Source organism: Notamacropus eugenii, chromosome 2 (assembly GCF_028372415.1).
Source record: "Notamacropus eugenii isolate mMacEug1 chromosome 2, mMacEug1.pri_v2, whole genome shotgun sequence".
NCBI classification, from domain to species: Eukaryota; Metazoa; Chordata; class Mammalia; order Diprotodontia; family Macropodidae; genus Notamacropus; species Notamacropus eugenii.
In genome coordinates, this window is record NC_092873.1 from 147,425,552 (window position 1) to 147,450,626 (window position 25,075).

The window sequence follows — 25,075 nt, forward strand, 5'->3', positions numbered from 1 at the left end:
AAAAGCTAAAATATTAAATGCATCATTTTCAGATGATAATGCAATAAACATTATATTGGAAAAAGGGACATGAAAGTTTAGATTAAAAATTAATTAGAAACTAATTTCTCTAACCCTAAAGAATGAGTGTGTCAAAGAACAAATAATAGAAATAATCAATAATTTCATTAAAGAGAATGACAACAATGAGAAAACATACAAAAATTTCTGGAATACAGCCAAAGCAGAACTTTTGGGAAAATGTATATCAGTAAATGCTCACATCAACAAATAGAGAAAGAGGAGATAAATGAATTGGACATCCAACTAAAAATAACTGGAAAGAGAACAAGTTAAAAATTGTCTATTAAACATCAAATTGGACAACTTCAAAATCAAAAGATAGACTAATTAAATTGAAAGTATAAAAATTATTGAATGAATAAAAAGAGCTAGGACTGGTTTTAGTTTTTAAAAACAATAAAAATTATAACGTTTTTTAATTTGAGTTAAAAAAGAAAGAAAACCATGTTAGAAGCATCAAAAGTGAAAAGGATAAATTTACTACCAATAAAAATAAGTCTAGAAGAGCTAGCTATTTTGCTCAGTTATATTACAGTGAAACTGACTAAGTGAAATGATAATTAATGGAATGTGGTAAAGAAAGTGTGAGCTAGGTACTAACTTCTTAAGAAAAATAGAATTAATTGATAACTACCAGATAATTGTTGCAAGGATCTGAATTTATCTATATAAATTCTTCTTCAAAGAAGAATTAGCTCAATGATGGTGGTAGAGGAAGTATACTAACTCCTCCTTCAGTACTAGTGTGTTGCAGGATATGGTTTATCCAATAATATAAAGGGTACTCAGACCTAGTGTTTTCTCAGGGTATCTTTGTTTCCATGAATTTCAAAACACAGAGAAAGAATAAGATGATGATGCTTTAGTCTATTAACAACAGTTAGATGTTCCTCTTCTATAAATCTCCCAAAAATTGCCTTTCATTTTACAAACCATGCATAGCACTGTGTTTTCTTTATGAAATGATAATATATATTATATAGTGATAGTACATGTGTATGCTTTCTGTATTCCCTGAGTTAAACCTCAAGACAGGAACAATGCCTTTAATTACAGCTAAGTATAGTGATACTTGATATTTATTGATGTTTTGTTGAATTTTATTTGAATTATTTTTTTTTTAATTTTTCATTTTTAACATAGTTCACATCACATAAAACAATTCCAGTTTTGGTCAGGTGATACTTCTTTTAAAGCATTTACAGTATAGACCACAAATGATTTTTTTTTTTAACATTAACCAACTGTGACACAAATAATAGCTCTGTATGCTAACTTCACAAGCTCTTGACCTAATTGTCTCCACACTATTACTAAGAATTAAAGGACCCTAACTTATTGTTGTTGGTCTAAAGTTCTAAGCCTAATGGCTTAATTTTAGACTTAACCTCAGATGTTCCTCTTCCAACAGTCTATAATTTAATGGATCTAGTATTAAGCTTACAAATCTTTTGACTGTAGGAAATTGCCACTAAGAAGAGGGACAGTGGAGAGAAACAATATCTCCCCAGCTTCATATCAATTCTAGGCCGGAGCAGATTGTCAACTTGCCTTCAGTCAGGCTGAAAGTCTGCCAGGTGTCAGTGAGGAAGTTGAGTCAGGAGAAGCCTACCTCAGCCCAGGCTGAGCAGCTGCTCTCCCACCCTTACCATGAGATCACCTTTTGCAGTTCATACCAGAATCTCACAGGCTTACGGGCATCATGGATTGGAGGCTCAGACTGCCTTTCTTGCTATCCATACCTGGAGTTAGACTCAGAAGAACAGTCAATTAATACTCCCGTAGAATCTTAAAATAGCAAGTTCCAATAACCAGGTTTCAGATATAATTTCACATTGGCTAAGGAATGTCATTTGAGGCAAGTCTTAAGTGGCTTTCATGCCTTTCTATACATGTTCTAGTTCCTGATTAAATAGCAATCATGAAATCAAAATTACCATTAAAACCTTAACTTTTCCATCAATGCTAAATTTTACCAGAGGTTATCTGCCTCTAAGAAACTTAGACTAAAATTCTTTTCCCCAAACTAAAGATGTCTCTGATTTAGTCTCAGTAATTAGTTCAGTCCATTGTTTTAATAGTAATTGTTTTTACATCACTTTGTAACATGTCCAATTTTTCTCCCCATCTCTCCCCTCCCTCCACCCCCTAATACCTGGCATTCTGATTACCTCTTCCCTCAATGTACCCTCCCTTCTATCACACATCACCCTTCCCTTATCCCCATCTTCTCTCTTTTCTTGCAGGGCAAAATAAATTTCTATACCCCATTACCTTTGTTTCTTATTTCCTGGTTATATGCAATAATAATTCTTAACATTCATTTCTAATACTTTGAATTCCAGCTTCTCTCCCTCTCTCTCTACTCATCCCCACTGAGAAGGCAAGCAATTCAATACAGACTAAATATGTGTCATTTTGCAAAAGATTTCCATAATAATCATGTGGCGTAATGCTAACTATATCTCTATCCTACACTATCTCCCCCTTGGTGTTTTTATTCCCTCACTTGACCCTGTCCCTTCCCAAAAATGTATATTTCTAGTTACTCTCTTCTCCCATTTGCCCTCCTTTCTGTCATTCCCATTACTCCACTTGTTGCCTCCTCCCCTACTTTCCTGTAGTGTGAGATAGATTTTCATAACAAATTTAGTGAGCGTGTTATTCCCTTCTTAAGCCATATGTAGAGAGAATAACTTCACTTTTCCCCTCTCCCCTTCTCCCTTTTTTCCTCCATTGTACAAGATTTTTCTTATCTCTTTTATGAGTTATAGCCTGCCCCATTCCATTTCTCCATTTCTCCTCCCAGTATTTTCCTCCCTTACCTCTTAATTTTTATTTTATTTTTGCTTTTTGTGGATATCACCTCTTGTGATTCAACACAACCTGTACTCTCTGTCTATATGTGTGTTTGTGTGTGTCTATGTGTATATGCACAACCCATCCACCTGCCCAAATACTGAGAAGAGTCTCAAGAGTTATAAACATTTTCTTTCCATGTAGGAATGTAAACAGTTCAGCTTTAGAAAGTCTTTTATCATTTCTCTTTCTTGTTTACCTTTTCAAGCTTCTCTTGATTCTTGTGTTTGGAAGTCAAATTTTCTATACAATTCTGGTCTTTTCAACATGAATGCTTGAAAGTCCTCTATATCATTGAATTACCATTTATTCCCTTGATGTATTACACTCAGTTTTGCTGGGTAGATGATTCTTGGTTTAAATCTCTATTCCTTTGACTTCTAGAATGTCCTCTTCTAAGCCCCTTGATCCCTTAATGTTGAAGCTATGAGATCCTCTGTTATCCTGATTGTATTTCCACAATACTCGAATTGTTTCTTTCTAGCTGCTTGCAGGATTTTCTCCTTGACCTGAGAACACTGAAATTTGGCCACAATATTCCTAGGAGTTTCTCTCTTCTGGTCTCTTTCAGGAGGTGATTAGTGGATTCTTTCAACATTTGTTTTGCCCTCTGGTTGTAGTATGTCAATGCAGTTTTCCTTGATAATTTCATGAAAGAAAATGTCTAGGTTCTTTTTTGATCATGGCTTTCAAGTAGTTCCATAATTTTTAAATTGTCTCTCCTGGATCTATTTTGCAGGTCAGTTGTTTTTCCAATGAGAAGTTTCACCTTATCTTCTATTTTTTTAAACTTTGGGTTTTGTTTTTTAACTACTTGGTTTATGTCATAGTCATTACCTTCCCTGAACTCAATTCTCTCTTTTAAAGAACTATTTTGTTCAATGGGCTTTTGAAACTTCTCCATTTGGTTAATCCTGCATTTTAAAGCCTCTTTCTCCGCATTGGCTTTTTGGACCTCTTTTTCCAATTGAGTTAACCTCTTTTTAAAGGTGTTATTTTCCTCTAATTTTTTAGGTTCTCCTTTAGTGGTCTACTCACTCACTTTTTGAGCTCTTCTATTGTCTGATCACAGTTTAAGTTACTTTTGGAGGCCTTGGAGGCAGGAGCCTTGACTTCCTGTGACAGTATACCTTTTTCTTCCTCATCTGAAAGGATGGGAGGAAACTCCTGTTCACCAAGAAAATAACCCTTTATGGTCTTCTTTTTTTCCCCTTTTTGGGGCATTTTCCCAGCCAGTTACTTGACTTCTGAATCCTTTTTCAAGAGAATGGTCCTATTGCCCCTTCTCTCCCTTGTATTGTATTTGAGGCTGAGATTTGACTCAGCTGCTCAATTCCCCCAGGGCTTTTGGTGGGTGAGGGGCCATCACTGAGGGCTGAGGTTTAGATCAGCTGTTCCCTACCATCAGAGGTTTTAAGTTGAACTTCCTGGACAATGGACCCAGGTTGCTTCCTGGACACCATTGCTGCCTGCAGTCTACTGCTGCTGTTGCTGCTGTCAGGAACCCCATTTTCCTCTCTCCCTATTGGGAAAGCCCTCCCACACTACCTTTGAAGCTTTCTTTGTCACTTGTGGTTTGAGGTGTCTGGGACTCTCCCTGCTGGGAACCCTGCCCTGGAGGTCTCTTCAGGTCTGATTCATCCTAGTGCCATGTGGCCAGGGCTGGGCTCTGCTCTGCTCAGTGTCCTGTGAGATAGACGTTTCCTGTTGGCATTCCAAGTTACCTTTGGCTAGAAACCTCTTTCACTCTGTTGTTCTGTAGCTTCTGCTGCTCTAGAATTTGTTGAGAGTCATTTATTGCAGTTATTTTGTGGTTTATGAGGGAGGTGCTAGAGTATATGTGTCTTTCGACTCTGCCATCTCAGCTTTGCCTGAATTGAATTTTATTGAGTCCAGTGCTTCTAAAACTGTGGGTTGCAATGCCATATTTTGACAATAACAAAAGATTTCTGAACACAAAGACTAAAAATTAATTAAAAATCAAATGCATAATCAGTCTGAGGTGTCTCTGATGGTGATTAACTACTATGTTATTCAATTTTGTGTTTTAGACACAAAGTAATCACATTTTGCACTGCATATGCTCTCAAACCATGCAACACCAACAAACACTACAGAAACTTGGAAAGTGATCACAAGTGGAAAAAAGTTTCAGAAGCCCTGAAATAGATGACTGGATAGATGGATAAGTAGACAGTAATGTAAAGTTTATATTAAATATCACACCATTTTAAATTTAAAATGTTCTTCATTTTGTAAAAAGGAAGCAAAATTTATACCATAATATGTGTGTGTATATGTGTATCTGTGTAGGAATCCTACTTCTCTTTAGATACACATGTGTATAAGCTCTATAGTTAATATCCTAATATTGACAGACTTGACTGGGTTATATATGATCCCAAGTGGAATCGTTTTATTACTTTTTATTATGATATAACAGGTCCTTCAAATTTAATTGCTCTTATTTCTAGAAGAAATGGAAGTAGTATGTTACAGTGTAAAGTCCTAAATTTTTATCCCAAAGGACCTGATTTCAAATCCTAACTCTCATAGTTACAAGATCTATGGAAACCACTTGGTTTTGCAATTTTGGTTTGTTTTGTTTTGCATTTCAGTTTCTTCATCTATGATATGAAAGAGTTGAACTAAATGAATTCTGACATTCCCTATAAAACTATAACTCCAGGAAAAACATAATTTTCTATTCAAGCTTAGTCAGGGTTACTTGTTGGTGATGCAGTTTCTTCTCAAAGTTCTTTTTTTAAATTAAAGTGTTTTGTTTTCAGTGTTTGGCAATCACTTCCATATATCTTAGATTTTTTCCCCTTCTCTTCCCCTCATTTTCTCCTCCCTCCCCATTCCTTCCTTGAGACAATATATAATCTTATGTAGGTTTTACACATACATTCCTATTAAATACATGTTGCATAGAAGAATTAAAATGAATGGGAGAAACCATAAAACAAAACATAATACAAAATAAAATGGTCTACTTCTATCTGCAATCCAATTCCATAGTTCTTTCAATGTGGAAGGCATTTTGACACAAGAGTCCACTGGAAATGTTTTAAGTCCTTGCATTGCAATGAAGTAGTAAGTCTACCAGAAAAATTCCTCGCACAGTGTGGTTATTTCTGTGTACAAAGTCCTCCTGGTTCTCCTCCTTTAATTCAGTATCAATTCAAAGAAGTCTTTCCAGGCCTCTCTGAAGTCCCCCTGTTCATCATTTCTCATAGCACAATAGTATTCCATTACATTCATGTACCACAACTTGTTTAACCATTCCCCAATTGATTGCCTTCCCTTGATTTCTAGTTTTTAGCCACCACAAAGAGAGCTGCTAAAAATATTTTTGTACATGTGGGACCCTTTCCCACTTGTATGATCTCTTTGGGATAGGGTCCCAGAAGCAATATTGCTGGGTCAAAGGGTGTGCAAAGTTTTGTAGCCCTTTGGGCATAGTTCCAAATTGCTCTCCACAATGTTTGAATCAGCTCAGAGCTCTACCAACAACAAATTAGTGTTCCAACTCTCTCACATCTTCTCCAACATTTACCATCTTCCTGTTTTGTCATGTTAGCCAATCTGATAGGTGTGATATGGTACCTCAAGTCTGTTTTGATTTACATCTCTCTAACCAATAGTGATTTAGATCATTTTTTCATATGATTTTAGATAGCTTTAATTTCTTCCTCTGAAAACATTTTGTTCATGTCCTTTGACCATTTGTGAGGAATGACTTGTATTCTTGTACATTTGACTCACTTCCCTATATATTTTAGAAATAAGGCCTTTATCACAGACACTGGTTGAAAAAATTCTTTCCCAGTTTTCTGTTTCCCTCTTAATCTTGGTTGCGCTGAGTTTGTGCAAAAACTTTTCAATTTAATGTAATCAGATTATTCATTTTGCACTTCATAATGTTCTCTATCTCTTGTTTGGTCATAAATTTCTCTGTACTCCATAAATCTGACAAATACACTATTCTTTGCTCCCCTAATTTGTTTATAGTATCAGTCTTTATGCCTAGATCATGTATCCATTTGGACGGTATTCTTGTGTACAGTGTCAGGCATTGGTCTATGCCCAGTTTCTGCCACTCTGTTATCCTGTTTTCCCAGCAATTTTTTTTTAAAGAAACAAATGCTTATTTTCCATCAGCCTTTTTTCCAGCATTATTAGAGGATCTGGGGGTAAAACTTAAGACTACTTTGTGGTAGCTCCTAGCCATTCAGTGGCCTGAGCAGTAGCAGCTGCAGACCAGTACTCAGTAGTTGACTGAGTACTCCAGTCTTAAGTTGGGAACTGCTGAATGGGCAAAAAGGCACCTGTACTACCTCAGACCAGTCAGCCATTTCGGGTTGAGCAGCAATGAACTCTGGGGCAGGTGCAATCCATTCACCCTGAAACTCCTCCTTTAGCACTGCCTTCTCAGCTGCGGCCTGCTCTTCCTTTTCAATCTCCTCTGGATCCCTGAAGAAGTCACAGTCAGGCATAACCTCCCATAGGTGTTCACGGGAAATAGTGTCATGCATACACAGGACTTCACAGGCCAGCATGCACCACATCAGACCCACTGAGTAAGCTCTCTTCTTGTTACATTGAATGGTAATGTCCACATAGTGCAGTAGGGTGTCTGTGTTGCACAATGCAAAGGCTGGAAGGTCAAAATATGATGCTTCAGTCAGAGGTTGATGATCTGCCTAAGGATCAGTGACCACCAAGAGGTAGGGCTCCCTGAAAACTGCCTGGATCTGGTTATGAAAGTGGCTGGTGTGAAACATACAGAAACAGGTGTAGCAACAGTGGCAGCAGCAAATTTCAGAACAGTCCATTGGCCAGTGTTCCTGAATGAGATTGCACTCTCATCAGCTGGGTTTTTAATGGCAGCAATGGCACATGCTGCCAGCAGAAGCTTTTCCCAGGTTCTCTTCAAGTTAATGATGTAGATGCCATCACTCTTTCTTTTGCAGATGTACTGTTGCATCTGGAAGTCCAAATTGGTGCCACCCAAATGGGTTCCTGCAGCAAGGAATTTGAGGACATCCTCCTCCTTCATCTGCAAGACTTCTAGGGCTCCAGACATTGTGAAAATTTTCCTTTAAACTTATAACAGAAATTGAGGACAATGTTGTATGGAACACTCTTCGAGCCAGTGCAGGGAGGGCTTTCACAGCAATTTTTGTCAAACAGTGAGTTCCTGTCCCAACTACTGGGGTCCTTGGGTTTATCAAACAGTATATTGTTATATTCATTGACTACTGTATGTTGAGTACTTAACGTATTCCCCTGGTCTACTTTTCTGTTTATTAGCCAGTACTGAGTGGTTTTGATGATTGCTGCTTTATAATACAATTTGAGATCTGGTAGGGCTAGTGCACATTCCCCAGCATTTCTTTTCATTAGTTCCCTTGATATTCTGGACCTTTTGTTCTTCCAGATGAATTTTGACATTATTTTTTCTAACTCTAGAAAATAATTATCTGGTCGTTTCATTGTTGTGGCACTGAATAAGTAAATTAATTTAAGTAGAAGTGTCATTTTTATTATATTAGCTCTGCCTACCTATGAGCAACTTATGCTTTTCCACTTAGATCTCACTTTATCTGTGTGAAAAGTGTTTTGTAATTGTGTTCATGTAGTCCTTGGGTTTGTTTTGGCAGGTAGACTCTCAGATATTTTATAGTGTCTACCATAAGTTTAAATAGGATTTCTCTTTCTCTCGTGCTGTTGGGCTTTGTTAGTAATATATAGAAATGCAGATGATTTATCTGGGTTCATTTTACAACCTGGAACTTTGCCAGAGTTGTTTATTATTTAAAATAGTTTTTTACTTGACTCTCTGGGATTCTCTAAGTGTATTATCATGTCATCAGCAAAGAGTGATAACTTGGTTTCTTCTTTACCTATTCTAATTTCTTCAATTTCTTTTTCTTCTCTTTGCTACAGCTAGCATTTCTAATAGCATATTGAATAACAGTGGTGATAATGAACATGTTTGTTTCACTCCTGATCTTATTGGAAATACATCTGGCTTCTACCCATTGCATATAAGGTTTACTGATGGTTTTAGGTAGATTCTGCTTATTATTTAATGGCAAGTTCCATTTTTTGCTATACTTTCCAGTGTTTTCAATAGGAACTGGTGTTGTATTTTGTCAAAAATTTTTCTGCATCTATTCAGATAATCATGTGGTTTCTGTTAGTTTTGTTGTTGATATGAACAATAATGCTAATAGTTTTCCAACATTGAACCAGTCCTGATTCCCGGTATAAATCATACCTGATATAATGTATTATTCTCATGATAAGTTGCTGCATGCATTTGTTAATATTTTATTTAAATTTTTTGCATCTATATTCGTTAGGGAAGTTGGTCTGTAATTTTCTTTCTCTGTATTGGCTCTTCCTAGTTTAGTCACCAGAATCAAATTTATATTATAAAAAGAATTTGGTAGGACTCCTTTGGCAATTTTCCCTAGTAGTCAATACACTATTGGATTTAACTCTTCTTTAAAAGTTTGATGGAATTCACTTGTAAATCCAACTGGCCTTGGAGATTTTTTCCCAGGGATTTCATTGATGACTTTTTCCATTTCTTTTTCTAAGACGGGGTTATTTAATTATTCAAATCCATCTTTTGTTCATCTCAACAATTTATATATTTTTTGAAATAGTCACCCATCTCACTTAGATTGTTGAATTTATAAGCACACAGTTGAGCAAAGTAAATTCTAATTGTTTCAATCTCCTACTCATTAAAGATTGGCTCACTCTTTTCATTGTTGATATTGGTAATTTGGTATTCTTTTTTTTAAATCAAATTGACCAAAGTTTCATCAATGTTATTGGTTTTTCATAAAACCAACTCTTAGTTTTATTTATTAGTTCAGTAGTTTTCTTAATTAACTACAATTTTATTAATCTCTCCTTTGGTTTTCATTATTTCTAATTTGTGTTTACTTGGGGATTTTCAATTTGTTCTCTTTCTTGCTTTTTCAGCTGCATGCCCAATTCATTGATCTCCACTTTCTCTATTTTATTCACGTAGGTATTCAAAGATATAAAACTTCCCCTAAGAACTGCTTTTGCAGTATCCCATAAGATATGGCAGATTGTCTCATTACTGTCATTCTCTCAAATGAAGTTGTTGGTTGTTTCTACAATTTGTTGTTTAACCCGTTCATTCTTTAGGACTACACTGTTTAGTTTCCAATTAATTTTTGGTTTATATTTGCATGGCCTTAAATTATATATAATTTTTATTGCATTATGATCTGAGAAGGATGCATTAACTATCTCTGCCTTTTTCTGCTGGATTGTGAGGTTTTTATGGCTTAGTGCATGGTCAATTTTTGTATAAGTGCCATGTACCACTGAGAAAAAGTGATATTCCTTTCTATTCCCATTCTGTTTTCTCCAGAGAGCTATCATATCTACCTTATTAAGAGTTTCATTCACCTCCTTAACTTCTTTCTTCTTTATTTTGAGATTAGATTTTTCAAGTTCAGAGAGATCGAGGTTGAAGTCCCACACTACTATAGTTTTGCTGTCTATTTCTTCCTGTAACTCCTCTAAGTATTTGGATACTATACCACTCCGAGTATATACATTTAGTAATGAAATTACTTTGTTTTCTATGGTACTTTTTAGCAGGGTATAATTTTCTTCTTTATCTCTCTTGATTAGATCTATTTATGCTTTTGCTTTGTCTGAAATTAGGATTGCTACCCGTGTTGTTGTTGGTTTTCTGTTTTTGCTTTTGTTTTGTTTTTTTTTTTTTACATTAGGGGAAGCACAATATATTCTGCTCCAACCTTTTACCTTTACCCTGTGTGTATGCCCCATTTCCAATGTGTTTCTCGTAAACAGCACATTGTTGGATTATGGTTTTTAATCCATTCTGCTATCTACCTTCATTTTATGGGAGAGTTCATCCCATTCACATTCACAGTTATGATTAATATCTGTGTCTTTCCCTCCATCCCCATTCCTCCACCCCCGTTTATGCTTTTAGTTCTCCCTTTTCCCCTCCCCTTCACATCAGAGTTTTAATTTTTGACCATCACCTCCCTCAATCTTCCCTCCCTTCTTTCAGTACCCCCCGTTTTACTTCCCCTTTCCTTAACTACTTTTTCCTTCCCTTTTAGCCTCTGTTCCCTTTTCTTTCTTCCTTCCCCTCCTATTGTGTATAGAACCAGTTGTATTTATATACTTAACTGAGTGTGTTGTTCCCTCCTTAAACCCAGTCAGATGAGAGTAACTCTCAAACAATGCTCATCTCCCTCTCCTTTTCCTCTACTGTAATATGTATTTGTGCCTCTTCCTGTGATATAATTTACCTTTGTCTATTTCCTCCTTTTTGTATCTCCTGTTACAATCCCTTTGCACCCTTAAATCACATTTTTATCATGACATCATTTACTTTATACCTGCTCCCTCTATGTATGTTCCTTTTATATATCATAATAAATGTACAATTTTCAGAATTAAGATGATCTTCCCTTATAGGGATATAAACAGTTTGCCCATATTGAAAAACAAGTTTTTTTTCCCCATTTACCTTTTTATGCATCTCTTGAGACCTGTGTTTGAAGATTGAATTGTCTATTGAGTTCTGGCGTTTTCATGAGGAAGGATTGCAAATCCCTTATTTCATTAAATGTCCATCTCCTTGCCTGAAATATTATGTTCAACTTTTCTGGGAATTAATCCTTGGTTGTAGTCCCAGCTCTTTTGGCTTATGGAACATCATATTCCAATCCCTCTGATCTTTTAATGTAGTAGCTGCAAGGTCCTGTGTGATCCTGACTGTAGCTCTTCAATATTTGAATTACTTCTTTCTGGCTGCATGTAGTATTTCCTCTTTCACTTGATAGTTCTGGAATTTGGCAACAATATCCCTTGTGTTTTCAGTTTGTTTACCCTTCAAGAGGTGAACAGTGGGTTCTTTGATGACTATTTTGCCCTGTGGATCTAGGAGTTCTGGGCAATTTTCCTTGATGATTTGTTGGAAGATATTGTCCAAACTCTTTTTTTCATCATTGCTTTCTGGTAGACCTATAATCCTTAGATTTTTTTTTTCTCTTCAATCTATTTTCCAGGTCAGTTGTTTTTCCAGTGAGACATTTTACATTTTCTTCTATCTTCTTTAGATTTTCTTTGACTGATTCTTTATGTTTCATACAGTCATTAGCTTCTACTTGCCTGATTCTAATTTTTATCAAATTGTTTTCTTCAATTAACTTTTGCATCTCCTTTTTCATCTGTCCAATTAACTGCTCCTTTTAAGGAGCTATTTTCTCCAGTTAGGTTTTTTTTACTTCCTTTTCCATTTGTCCAATTTTTCTTTGAAATTCTTCTGTGATTTCTTTTTCATATTTTTAAGATTATTGGTCAATTTTTCTTCTATTTCTCTAATTTGGCTTCTGTAATACTTCCTGAGATCTTCCAAAAATGCTCTTTGTGCTTCAGATCAGTTCATATTCCCTTCTGAAGTTTCAGATGGGAGTGCAGTCTCAATGCTGACCTCTTTGGTATTTGTGGATCTGTCTTTGTCCCCATAGAAAGATTCAATGGTCTTTTCTTTTCTGCTTTGCTTCTTGCTCATGATGATCACTCTTCCCTGGCTTTAAGTAGATCTCTGCTTCTGGGGCACAAGGGGCTCTGTTGCATAATTCTTGTTTCTAGAACTTCAGGCTTTGTGTGTTGTGGCTTCTGATTCTTTCAGCTAGAAGCTGAAATGCTGCAGCTTACCTGGTACTGAAGTGACTAGTGGAACACAGAGGCCAGACGAAGTCATTTTGAGTTTCCCTGGAGTTACCCTGGAGCTAGCTGCGCTATGTGTGGGGGAGGGGTGATCTGGCCATGTGAGGTCTCCTCTGCTGAGCTAGAACATAGGCAAGCTCATTGGTTCATGATCCCATCTATGATCTATGCTAGTGTCTTCTCAATTCCCCTGGTGTGCTGAGGCAAGCCTGGGGTACTCATATTGGCAGTTGTGGGCTTCACCTTCTGGCAATCAGGATCTTCTCCTGGTTTGCTGAGGTGGAGCTGTTGGTCCTGCACTGGTTCCCTTCAGCCACAGCAAGAGGGACCCTCCTTAGCAATTTTCATAGCCTCACGGGTTAAGAGACTGTTTACCCCTTCTTCTGCTCCACTATTCCAGGATTTATCCTGAGGAGATAATCTCTGGGCTCTTCAAGGGCAGGTGGGGAAGGAGATAGTAATTACTGATCGCTCCACCATCTTGGCTCCCAAAAGTTTCTCTAACTCTTCTCAAAGTTTTAAATGAAGTTAGATATTACAAATTCATATTTTTTAAAGAGGCTTCTATTTAATGCTCAAAATTCAAATGCTGAAAATAAATGTGATAGATGAGCCTGAGAGACAACTTTCATGAATGGAATTTTAGAACAAAAATATTATTGGGAGACGGAATGAAAAAGACAATTTAAGCTAAGAAATTAGAAGTAGATTTTAATAGTAAAGACCACATATCATCTCTTTATATATATTATGAAATCATTTTACATACCTAGAAATACAAAAATATTTTATTGGAAAGACTATTGCTTTCAAAGCAGGTCTGGGTTTTTTAGCAACTGCCTCTTAACACTTGCTCCTTCCCCACATGGAAGCACAACACATTTTAATTTTAATCTGCATTTATTCCTTCTTATTTTCTCCTTTACCTCCTTAGTAGTGTTTCACTTATGACCACTGCCTCTGCCAGTCTCCCCTCCTTTCTATCACCACCAACCCCTTGCTTTTTCTTTCACTGCTCCCCTACTACTTGCCTACAGGGTAAGATATATTTCTCTACCCAACTGAGTGTCCATGTTATTCCCTCTTTGAGCCAAATCTGATGAGAGAAATGTTCAAACAAAGCTCACCTCCTCCTTTCTTTCCCTTTACTGTTACAGGTCTTTCATGTCTCTTCCTGTGAAATAATTTACCCCATTTTACCTGTCCCTTTCCTCTTCTCCCAGTACAATTCTTTCTCTCACCACTTGGGTATTTTTTTATTATTACACCCAAACCAATACATACCCACACTCTCTTAATATACTCCTTCTAACTGTGCCAATAGAGATACTGTTCTTAACAGTCACAATTGTAATCTTCTCATGTATGGCTATAAACACTTTAACCTTATTGAATACCATTTTATTTTTATTTTTCTTTCATGTTTATCTTCTTATGATTCTCTTTATTCTTATATTTAAAGAACAGATTTTCTGTTCAACCTCGGCCTTTTCAACAGAAGAGTTTGAAAGTCCCCTCTTTCATTGGATGTCCATCTTTCCCCCTGAAAGATTATGCTCAATTTTTCTAGGTAGTTGATCCTTGGTCATAATCCAAGCCCCCTTTCCCTCTGGAATAGCATATCCCAGACCCTCTGATCCTTTAACATAGAAGCTGCTAAGTACTGTGTAATCCTGACCATGGCTCCTTGATATTTGAATTATTTCTTTCTGGCTACTCACAGTATTTTTCCTTCATTTGATCATTTTGGAATTTGGCAAATGTGTCAATTGGAGTTTTCATTTTAGGATCTATTTTATGAAGTGATTGGTGAATTATTTCAACGACTATTTTTACTATTTTTACCCTCTGGTTCTAGAGCATCAGGGCAGTTTTTCTTGATAATTTCTTGAAAGATGATATTCAGGCTCTGTTTTTATCATGGACTTCTTAAATTATCTTTGCTAGATCTATATTTTTGGTCACTTGTTTTTCCAAAGCATATTTTACATTTTATTCAATGTTTTTCATTCTTTTTATTTTGTTTGACGGATTCTTGATGTCTTATAGAGTCACTAGCTTCCACTTTTCCAATTCTACTTTTTGGGAATTATTTTCTTCATTTAGCTTTTGTTCCTTCTTTTCTATTTGGCCAATTCTACTTTTAAAGGCATTATTTTCTTCAATGGATTTTTTTTTTCCAATCTGGGCAATTCTATTTTTTTTAAAGCTTCTTCAGTAAATTTGTATCCTTTCTTTTCCAAGTTGTCAACTCTTTTTCCATGATTATCCTGCATATCCCTCATTTCTTTTGCCATTTTTTATTCTATCTCTCCAATTTGATTTTTAAAATCATTTTTGAGTTCTTTCAAGAGGGCTCTTTTGGGCTTGAGACAAATTCATATACTCTTGAGGTCTCACTTGTAGGAATTTTGACACTTTTGTCCTCTTCTGAGCTTGTTTTTTGATCTTCTGTTTCCATAGTATCTATCTTTGGTCAGGGCTCTTTTTCTGTTTATTTCTCATTTAAAAAAATGTTGAGCTCTGCTCCTGCAGCACAAGGTGGCACTATCCAAAGCTTCTTGTGTTGGGCACCAGTGACCTGGTCAATGGCTTTCCCTGCTGGGCCCTCAGGTGCTTGAGACTTGCCCACTGTACTGGGGTGGTTTGGCCTACTAGCACCTGTTGTTCTGGGGTTAGTTGACTGACAATTTGTCTTCTGCATTGGCATACTGTACCACTAACCTGCTGAACCAGGACCAAGGGCCCTTAGTTGCTGATCTATTCTGTGGCTAAGAGCCTCTCCATTCCTTGGCCAGACGTTGTCTGGGCTGTGCTGGGCTCTCTTTTTACTCAAGTGAAACAGACAATTCCTGAAGTCCTTCTAAGTTATCTTGAGAGGGAAAATTGTTTCACTCAGTCTTTTTGTGGATTCTGTCACTCCACAATTCTTTTAGAGTGTTGATTTAATGTTGTTTCTGAGAGAAACTGGGGAAAATTCAGGCAATTTCCTGGCTTGTCTCTGCCATCTTCCCTCCACCCATTAATTTGCATTTATTAACATTTTCTCTGTCATTTTATTAAGTTTTGACAATCAACAAAATGATAAATCAAGCCAAAATTTCAAATATTTCCTGATTTCTGAAGTATAAATGCTCACATTGATAATTTTTAAATTAACTTTTGGGATCCAGATTTGAGATGGTTCCAACACACTTCTCTTGTAGTCATGAGAACTGGATTAGTTTCAGCTCTGCTACTAATTAGGTATGTGATTTGCAGCATGTCATTTATTCTCTCCAAAGCTTCAAATTCATTACTTTTTCAGGGTGAGACATAATAGAATATATCTAATATCTAATTTAGCTCTCATATTATTTGAACTCAGTTCATAGCAAAAAACTAGATCCAATTCAGGTATTCAATGAATACATCTTTACTGAAAGATAATTTTCTCATCCCACTCCCATATCAGAATTAATTGAAGAAGGGTAATCTTTCATCATTTAATGAAAAGGTCATATGCTTTTGTTTTCTTCTTTTTCCACAGGATACCAGATTTTCCAGGGTCAATGCACTTTGATCTTGATGAAACATATCTCTGAATAGGGGAGAGGGGGAAGAAATAGCCAGAAACATGAATTGAAATTTTTAGTCCTCTCAATGATCTTTTTTTCCACTCAAATGATCTCAAAGAGATAGCTTCAGGAATATCTACATCTGTCTCCTTTCTGTCATTGTCTTAGAACATGAGCTCATACCACATACACAAAATTTCCTTTATCATATGCAATGAAAATAAGCAATATTAAACATCATCCTTTTCAGCAAAATTGTAGTGTTTTGAATACAAAAGTGGGGGTTGAGGTGGTGAGACCAGAAATGTAGTCCACTTCAAGCTAAAGAATATTTTACTGATTTTAATTCAACCTCTACAAAACCACTGCAGAGAAGGATAAAGGTAGGGGGAAAATATCTTTCAGAAACTATAGCTCAGAAACTTTCATGGCCTGAAAGAAAAAAAAAAAACTCTGTAGCTACTTACAGAAATAATTGGATTGAAAATATTTTAACCTTCTTGCATACATGGAAAAACTATCCAGCAAACTGGTTCAAGTCAAATATTTATGCAAATATAAATTAGCAGCCTTTCTCTTTGCATATACATTTTATATTAAGTTCAGGAATTAAAAATTATGCTGTACTCCTGCACTCATATCTCTTACACAAAATGTATAAACAACCAAAGGCACAACACCAGCTAAAATAAATATTCCCTTTACAAGAAAGAGAAGCATCCCAGATGGACTGTTTTCATCATTATTTTAAAAGCAGGTGCCAGAAACTCAGAAATGTACAAGAGAAAACTTGAACCATACATTTAAACATAGACCTGGTGACTGAGTCCTGGGGACATAATATACATGGCCAGGCTGGCTCTTGGGAACTGATGCCTTCTATATCAATGGACCTCATTTTCCTTTAACTTCAAAAAACTTTTAACCACCCCTACAACCATTTCAACATCAATCAGGACACCATCAGAGGCAGGGAGATTGCTTGGAGCAAATGCTTCTTGTGGATAAATTATCGAAGGCCTGCCTACACACATAAGGCTTTATCCTTTATTAGGGTGTGTGTTGCAGGCTGCCATGCTGTCTGACCATGTGGTGTAGAGGATAGGTGTCAGGGGAAAGCTGCTTTTATTAGGGCAGTTAAATAACAATCTGGTGATCTCATTAGCAAGAAAGCCTTGTCTTTATAGAAGAACTATTAAGGATTACACCCACATAATTCTCGATAGAGCATCATCACACTTTTACTTGTTTAAGTGTTCCAATGATTCAACTAACTTTGCTCTTCCCAGTTCTGACTACAGTGCAAACAGGAATGTACATTCATTTTGCTACTCAACACCTCTGAAATGTCCTCATCTAATCAGCTGGGGCTTCTTTCTTTTTTCCTTCAAACTTCTTCAGTTCCTAAAGGTATCATGTTAATAGCAACTCAGTTTAACTGTGCAAGTATTTATTACACATTTTGGGCAATGCAACTAATCTCCCTAAGACTCAATTTCCTCATTGACCAAATAAGGATGTTAGACTACAATAAACTCTGAAATGCTTTTCAGTTCTATATCTATGAGACTAATATTTATTCTGGGTAAGGCATCGCACTAGCTCTCAGATACAGAGTGAAAAATAGCACACTATCTTCAAGGAGAGGGAATTCTAATAAGAATTATAAAAAAATAGATATAAAGAACTCAGAGGCCACCTACTTCTGTTACTGATAAGGTCTAAAGATACTAAATAATTTTCTAAAATTATATAGATTGTAAAGATCGAAGGCAAGATTTGAACCCAGATCCCCTGACTATAGAGCCACTGTACTTTTCATTGTAATTCATTCACTGATTCATTCATAAGTAGATTGCAATAAGTCCAAAAGAAAGATCTAGAGGAAGTATTACAAGATATGAAAAAGTAAAGAGTTTTTCAGCTGGGAAAACCATGGAAAGATTAAAAATTAAATTTGAAGAGGAAAAAATTCTTAACAGTAGAAGTGAAGTGTGGTAGCATTTCATTCCCAGGATAGTAGCCTGAGTCAATGTACAGACACAGGAATGAAGATGAAATTGGGGAATAACTAGGATTGTAGTTCAACTGAAACATAGAGTTTGTGAAGAAAAGTATAATGAAATCTGGTTGGCAAGGTGGAGTCAAATTATCAATGGACAATAAAGACATTGCCAAAAAGTGTGTGTTCTATGCTGATTGGTTGGTTGGTTGTTTTCCTTCCTTCTCAAAGAGAACAAAAATGGAATCACTAAGTTAAAGTCAAGATATAGTGCATCTGACCATAGCTGATCAGATCAATGCAAGCTTAGAATGTTCTACCACAGGTCAGGCACAAATATTCTATATGAATATTTGGAGTGGTGTAGAAGCAAGTATCCTGACACATACAGGATGGCCTGCTAGCACAGGTTCTTAGATATGCTTTTCTAAAAGGAAAGCAACTTTTGAGGGGCCAACAATCTTCTTTAATCACATATGCCAACAGAGAAAATGCAAGCAGAGAAATAAAGATTGACAGGGCTTCTAACTGTCTGACCATAAGCAATACATATATTGCAGATCAAGAGACAGATCTAATTGTTTGACCATTACATATATACATACATAGTTACCAGAGAGTAAGAAGCACAAACATCTGGGTTTTCAAAGCAAGGATGAGTGGGAGTTCCTTAATGGCTACCCAGAGTCTCATTTGGCATACAAATATTCTTCCAAACAGTAAACCCCCAAAGCAAAACTTCACCTCAGAATATACATAGACACTTTTCAGAGCACAAGAGCACAACCCTCCTGACCCAGTGCCTCATTAGCAATTAGGAAAAGGTGTGGTCCTTCCTATAAAACAAGCCTCCCTAATCAAGCTTCCCTTAATGGACTCCACCTGAGGTCCATTTATGGGCAGGGAGAATCTTTTAACTCCCATTAATGTTACAGGTGGAGATGTCTCTAAATTTGTGCATCTCACCTTTCTTTTGAAAGACTGCAATTCTGCTTTGCACATGGAGCACATCATCCCCTTCGATGTGGGCACACCATGCTGGGCAATCCTTGACTGGCATCTCCCATGTCATGAAGTCAATTCCAAAGTTCTTCAGAGATAAATTAAAAGTGTCCTTGTGTTGCTTCTTCTGATCACTGTATGAGCTCCTTCCTTGTCTGAGTTCTCTGTAAAACAGTCTTTTAGGCAAGTGTGCTTTTTGTACTCAAACCACATGGTTAGCCTTCAGAGCTCACTCCCTTCAGCAGAGATATTCTATACTAATGGCAAAGGGTAGCCACAAAGGGTTTGTGAGCTAGATAGTGACGTTATGAAAACTATTGAGGAAGACTATCTTGTCATTGTGTGAAGGATGGACTCTACTTATTCTAGAATTAGCTTAGCAAAATTCATTGTGTTATCACTAAGTTGTTTACAGAATGATTAATCTTTCCATCACAGTAACTCTTAAAGACAGTCTACTTGGTTATAGATGGTTTCGAATTGGCAGCAATGGATGGAGTAACCATACCAAGGAAATCATGGATTTTTAAATTATTGAAGTCAAGTTAAATATTGAGTAAGTGGTTACTATGTACTTGGCACTTTGTTAAATGTTGGGGATACAAATAAGACAAATAGAAATATTACCCTTGCCATAGAGGAGGTTGCAATTTAATGGGTGAAGACAATATACTAAAGGAAGCTGAAAAGGGGAAAGAAAGTTGGGACCAGAGAATACCAATCCAGGACATGAAGTTCATGGAGAAAGTAGAAATCAATCAGAACTGCTGATGGAAAATGAATATGACCTGGAAAGTTTTTAACCTTCCGCAAAGAAAGACTTGAGAGGAGTTAATTGTTCTGCTCTCTAGCCCCCCAGTCAGAGTACAGAAGCATCTGAGGTTCCTGGAAAGGTGTTGAGTGTGTAAAACTGAGTCAGCCTACATGATGATAAAACTTCAAATGATGAGTTTTTTCAGGGAAATGCATATATTTCTGGAGTTGAAAACAGGTAGAGACATTGAAGAAAAATGAAGTAAAGAATAGAATTGTTCAGGGAAAGATTCAATTCATGAAGACCATTTAGGAGGCTATTAAAATAATTCAAGGAGGAGGTAATAAAGACTTGAACTAGAGTGATGACAGAGTGAGGGGATAAGAGACAGATAGAAAAAAATGTGATGGTGATGGACTCGGAAGGCCTGAATAACTGATTGTATGTGATGTGAAAAGGTGGAGCATAGTAAAGGAAAAGAAATAGTTGAAAATGATTCAAGGGTTAAGGATGATTAATTCTCACAAACTGAGAGAAGTTATACAATCCCTACTGGGTAATTAAAAGGGAAAATGGAAAAGTTAAATGATTATCCAAGGTCACATCTGTAAATTAGTTCTGGACCATATCACCATAAGTGAATACTACTGTAATTACAAACTTACTCATTGCTAATTTTATTTTGGTCCCACTGTAACTTGAACAGACCCAAGACCTGTGTGATTTTCAACTGTACCTGCTCAGTGTTTTGTTTGCTTTTCATGCCTCGAAGCCTTTGTAGTTATTTTTCTGTCCTTTTCTCTTCACAGCATAGCAAACTTTAAAGAGGAAAAAATGGTGAAATGTGTATTCTATGCACAGATTCCTAAGAAATCATTTTCTAACTAACCGATCTACCCTTCCCTTGCTCAGGATTGTAACTGCTCCTTTTATGCCAGGCAATCCTGATTACTTCCTCCCAAGTGGGCCACACATTAGCAGTAACACATTTAATTAACCCTGACTCAGTTAATTTCTCTTTTTCCCCCAGTCTTATCCAAAAATGTAAAGAACTAAATAAACAACAATAGTTTCCTTCTGCCATTGCTGTTTAGCACTTACTCTCTGGTTATCTAGGTAACTTAGCTTTCCTGAGCATTTGTGGTTGATAAAGAAAAAATAGCAATAATAGGTGCTTATCTTTCAATTCAACTTTTAAAAGATAATGGGGAAATAGCTAGGTGAATAAAAAAAAAAAAGGGAAATCTTCCTCTCGTATACAATCATTTTTGGTTCCTAGCGTTGCATACTCTACCCAGGGCAGAATATTCAAAACTGAGTTGAGTAGGTAAGGTGTTCCATGGGAAAAGATATATGTTTGTTTGGTAATATTCAGAATAAAGGGAAAGAATATCTGAAGGGAGTATTTGAAATACAAAAGCATTTGTTTGGTGTAGGAGACAGTTGGCACACAGTCAAATCTTTAAACACTGAACTCTAGCGAAAAGAAAATCATGTCTGGAAACTATTAGCAATAGAAATTTGAATGACTTTAGTAGGTATTCTGGCTTAAATGGAAACAAGAAATTTCAATCTTCTCCGGATTCTTGCTCTTATTGACTTAAGTCGACAGTTTTAAATTCTCTTGAAAGTAAAACCAGGTTAGAATGCTATTCCTAATTGGGAAATACTATTTCCCTTATTCCAATAATAATAATTACTTCCTTAGATAATATATTTTAGTTTAAGGTACAAAAAGCACAACATGCTGCATGTGTCTTTATACATATATGCACATAAAATAAATTATATATATGTAGCTGTATATATACCAATATGCACAGTTTGTTTTTTCTTAATTATATCATGTTTTTCAAATAATTTTATGTGTATATATACACATATATGTATATTATATATATATATATATACTCACACACAATCTTTACATATCATAAAGCACAATATAATAGCTAATATTGTAATTGAGGAGGGAAATGCTATTTTCTTATTAGGTATATATGGCTGTACATATATTACACACACACAAATATATACATATATATACTTACACACATATGTATATATTATATGTTATAAATACAATATACCAATTAAATATATGCTACTAACACACCTAAACATACACAGAGAATGTGTTTCTTTAGCCAAAGAGAATTTATACAGTTATCTATCCATCTATCTCTTTCTATCTATCTATCTATTCATCATCAGTCTAAATTCTTAGATACCTTAATTACACTTAATCACTTAAGCCAAAACTTTCCAACATGCTGTAATGGAAAAAGCAGCGTATTTGAAATCAGTAGATGTGGTTAGAATCTTGGCACAGTCATCTACTTCCTACGTATGTCATTTTGGGATACTTCCTTTCTCTATGCCTCAGTTTTCTTATCTTAAAAATGATGGTAGTTAATGAATTAACTAAGTCTCTTCCAACTTCCGCTTAGTATTCTCATCAACAAAAGCATCCAGATAGGTTCAAATGTATCTTATTGAAATAATTGCATAACACTGTTCACTGTCCTAAGGAAAAAGACGTGGCAACATTGACTACTCCAAAATTTGATTAAAATAATAAATAGGGATATGGTTATATAATTTTATAGGCCTAAAGAATTTCCAGGTTAGAAAACTTTCTCTACCAATCTAAGGAGTCACTTTCTCTGCATTTTATAGTGTTAGACCTTTGCCAAGAGCACTGACAGATTAAGGGATTCATCCTGAATCACAAAGCTGCTATGTCACGAGCAGTATTTGAACTCAGATCTTCTTGACTTCAAGGACAGATTTCTAGGCAATACACCATACTGTCTTTTCACATTAAAATAACACCCACTTTAAATCTAAGGACAATTAATTTTAGAGACTTCATAGACAGGTTCCTCAGACCAGAGTTGTCCATAAGGAAGGACAATGGAAACAAAATAAAAAAGCAGCACGTAGAAGGGCAACTTGGTATGGTTCAAAACTTATTAGTTCACCTATTTTAATCACATAAATATTTCATTTTTCTAAACCAAGAAATCCAAATTGAGCTAAATACAGTATTCAAAATCTTAAAATAATACTCCATTCCTCCAGTACCCTTCATCTTGATAATATACTTTTCATGGAAAGAATCTCTCCTTTTTCCTCTTAAAACTGTTCTTGGGAGCTAATTAAACACTAAAACACCTAATGCTCTGTGCCCCAGGATGGAGGAGCAAATTAAAAGGTAATGCTAACATTTATGAATATTATCCCAGTGGTTAAAATAAAATTATTGCATTTTATGCAGTTCTTACTAAAATCTCATACTAGCTTGCCTGGATCCATGTTAAAAACAAAAGGGACATTAGCAAAATCAAACAAATTATAGAAAAGATACAACAGTTCACAGAGGAAATAGACAGACATGTTGCAATTGTACCTACTCATCTACTCTCCCTCACCCTTACTCAGACAACACTTATGGACTCGAGAAAGGAACATATTTCCATAATTCTTTTTTTAGATTAAAGCACGATTTGACCTGTTTTCTTCAGATTCTGGAAATACCAAGTTATTATTTTTTTTTATTTTTTTTATTTTTTAATGTTTAACAATCACTGCCATACAATTGAGATTTTATCCCCCCCACATACCCCCCGCTACCCCCCTCCCTCTCCACTACTGCATACAATTCTGTATAGGTTCTACATATACTTTCCTATTGAGTATATTTTCACTATAGTCATGCTATGTAGTCAGACTAAGATAAATGAAAGAAATCGTATAACAAATCAGAACATGATACAAAAACACATACACATACACAAACATGATCTGTTACATTATGTGAGTGACTTCCATATTTCTCTCTCTGAGTGTGGAAGGCATTTTGCCTTGAGATCCACCATTGGGATTTTTTTTTTTTTGTAAGAAGTTCTTGTGTTATTACAAAAATCTAAGTCTACCAGAAAAAACTCTCACACACTGTGGTCATTGCTGTGCATAAAGTTCTCCTGGTTCTGCTCCTTTCAATCAGCATCAGGTCATATAAGTCCTTCCAGGCCTCTCTGAAGTCTTCTTGTTCATCGTTTCTTATGGCACAATAGTACTCCATTACATTCATATACCATAATTTATTCAGCCATTCCCCAATTGATGGACATCCCCTTGACTTCCAGTTTTTGGCAACTACATAGAGTGCTGCTATAAATATTTTTGTACATGTGGGACCCTTTCCCATTTTTATGATCTCTTGGGGATATAGTCCTAGTAGTGATATTGCTGGGTCAAAGGGTATGCACATTTTTGTAGCCCTTTGGGCATAGTTCCAAATTGCTCTCCAGAATGGTTGGATGCGCTCGCAGCTCCACCAACAATGAAATAGTGTTCCAACTCTCCCACATCCTCTCCAGCATTTATCATTTTCTTGTTCTGTCATGTTTGCCAATCTTATAGGTGTGATGTGGTACCTCAGAGTTGTTTTGATTTGCATCTCTCTAACCAATAGTGATTTAGAGCATTTTTTCATATGATTATAGATAGCTTTAATTTCTTCTTCTGAAAATTGCTTGTTCATATCCTTTGACCATTTATCAATTGGGGAATGACTTGTATGATTATACATATGGGTCAGTTCTCTATATATTCTAGAAATGAGGCCTTTATCCCCGAGCTTAGCTGTAAAAATTCTTTCCCAATTTACTACATCCCTCTGGATTTTGGTTGCATTGGGTTTGGTTGTGCAAAAACTTCTCAGTTTAATGTAATCAAAGTTATCCATTTTGCATTTCATAATGCTTTCTATCTCTCCTTTAGTAAAGAATTCTTCTCTTCTCCATAGATCTGATAAATACACTATTCCTTGCTTCTCCAGTTTATTCATGGTGTCAATCTTTATACCTAAATCATGTACCCATTTGGACTTTATTCTTGTGTACGGTGTCAGGTATGGGTCTATGCCTAATTTCCGCCACACTGTTATCCAGTTTTCCCAGCAATTTTTGTCAAACAATGAGTTCTTATCCCAGAAGCTGGGGTCCTTGGGTTTATCAAACAGAAGGTTGCTATATTCCTTGCCTACTGCATCTTGAGTGC

The 25,075-nt window shown here is 36.0% G+C and overlaps 1 pseudogene; it reads right to left on the minus strand.

The window, feature by feature from the left end:
- Positions 1–7,131: 7,131 nt before the first annotated feature.
- On the minus strand, positions 7,132–8,011 carry LOC140523710 (small ribosomal subunit protein uS2 pseudogene; annotated as a pseudogene).
- Positions 8,012–25,075: the final 17,064 nt, after the last annotated feature.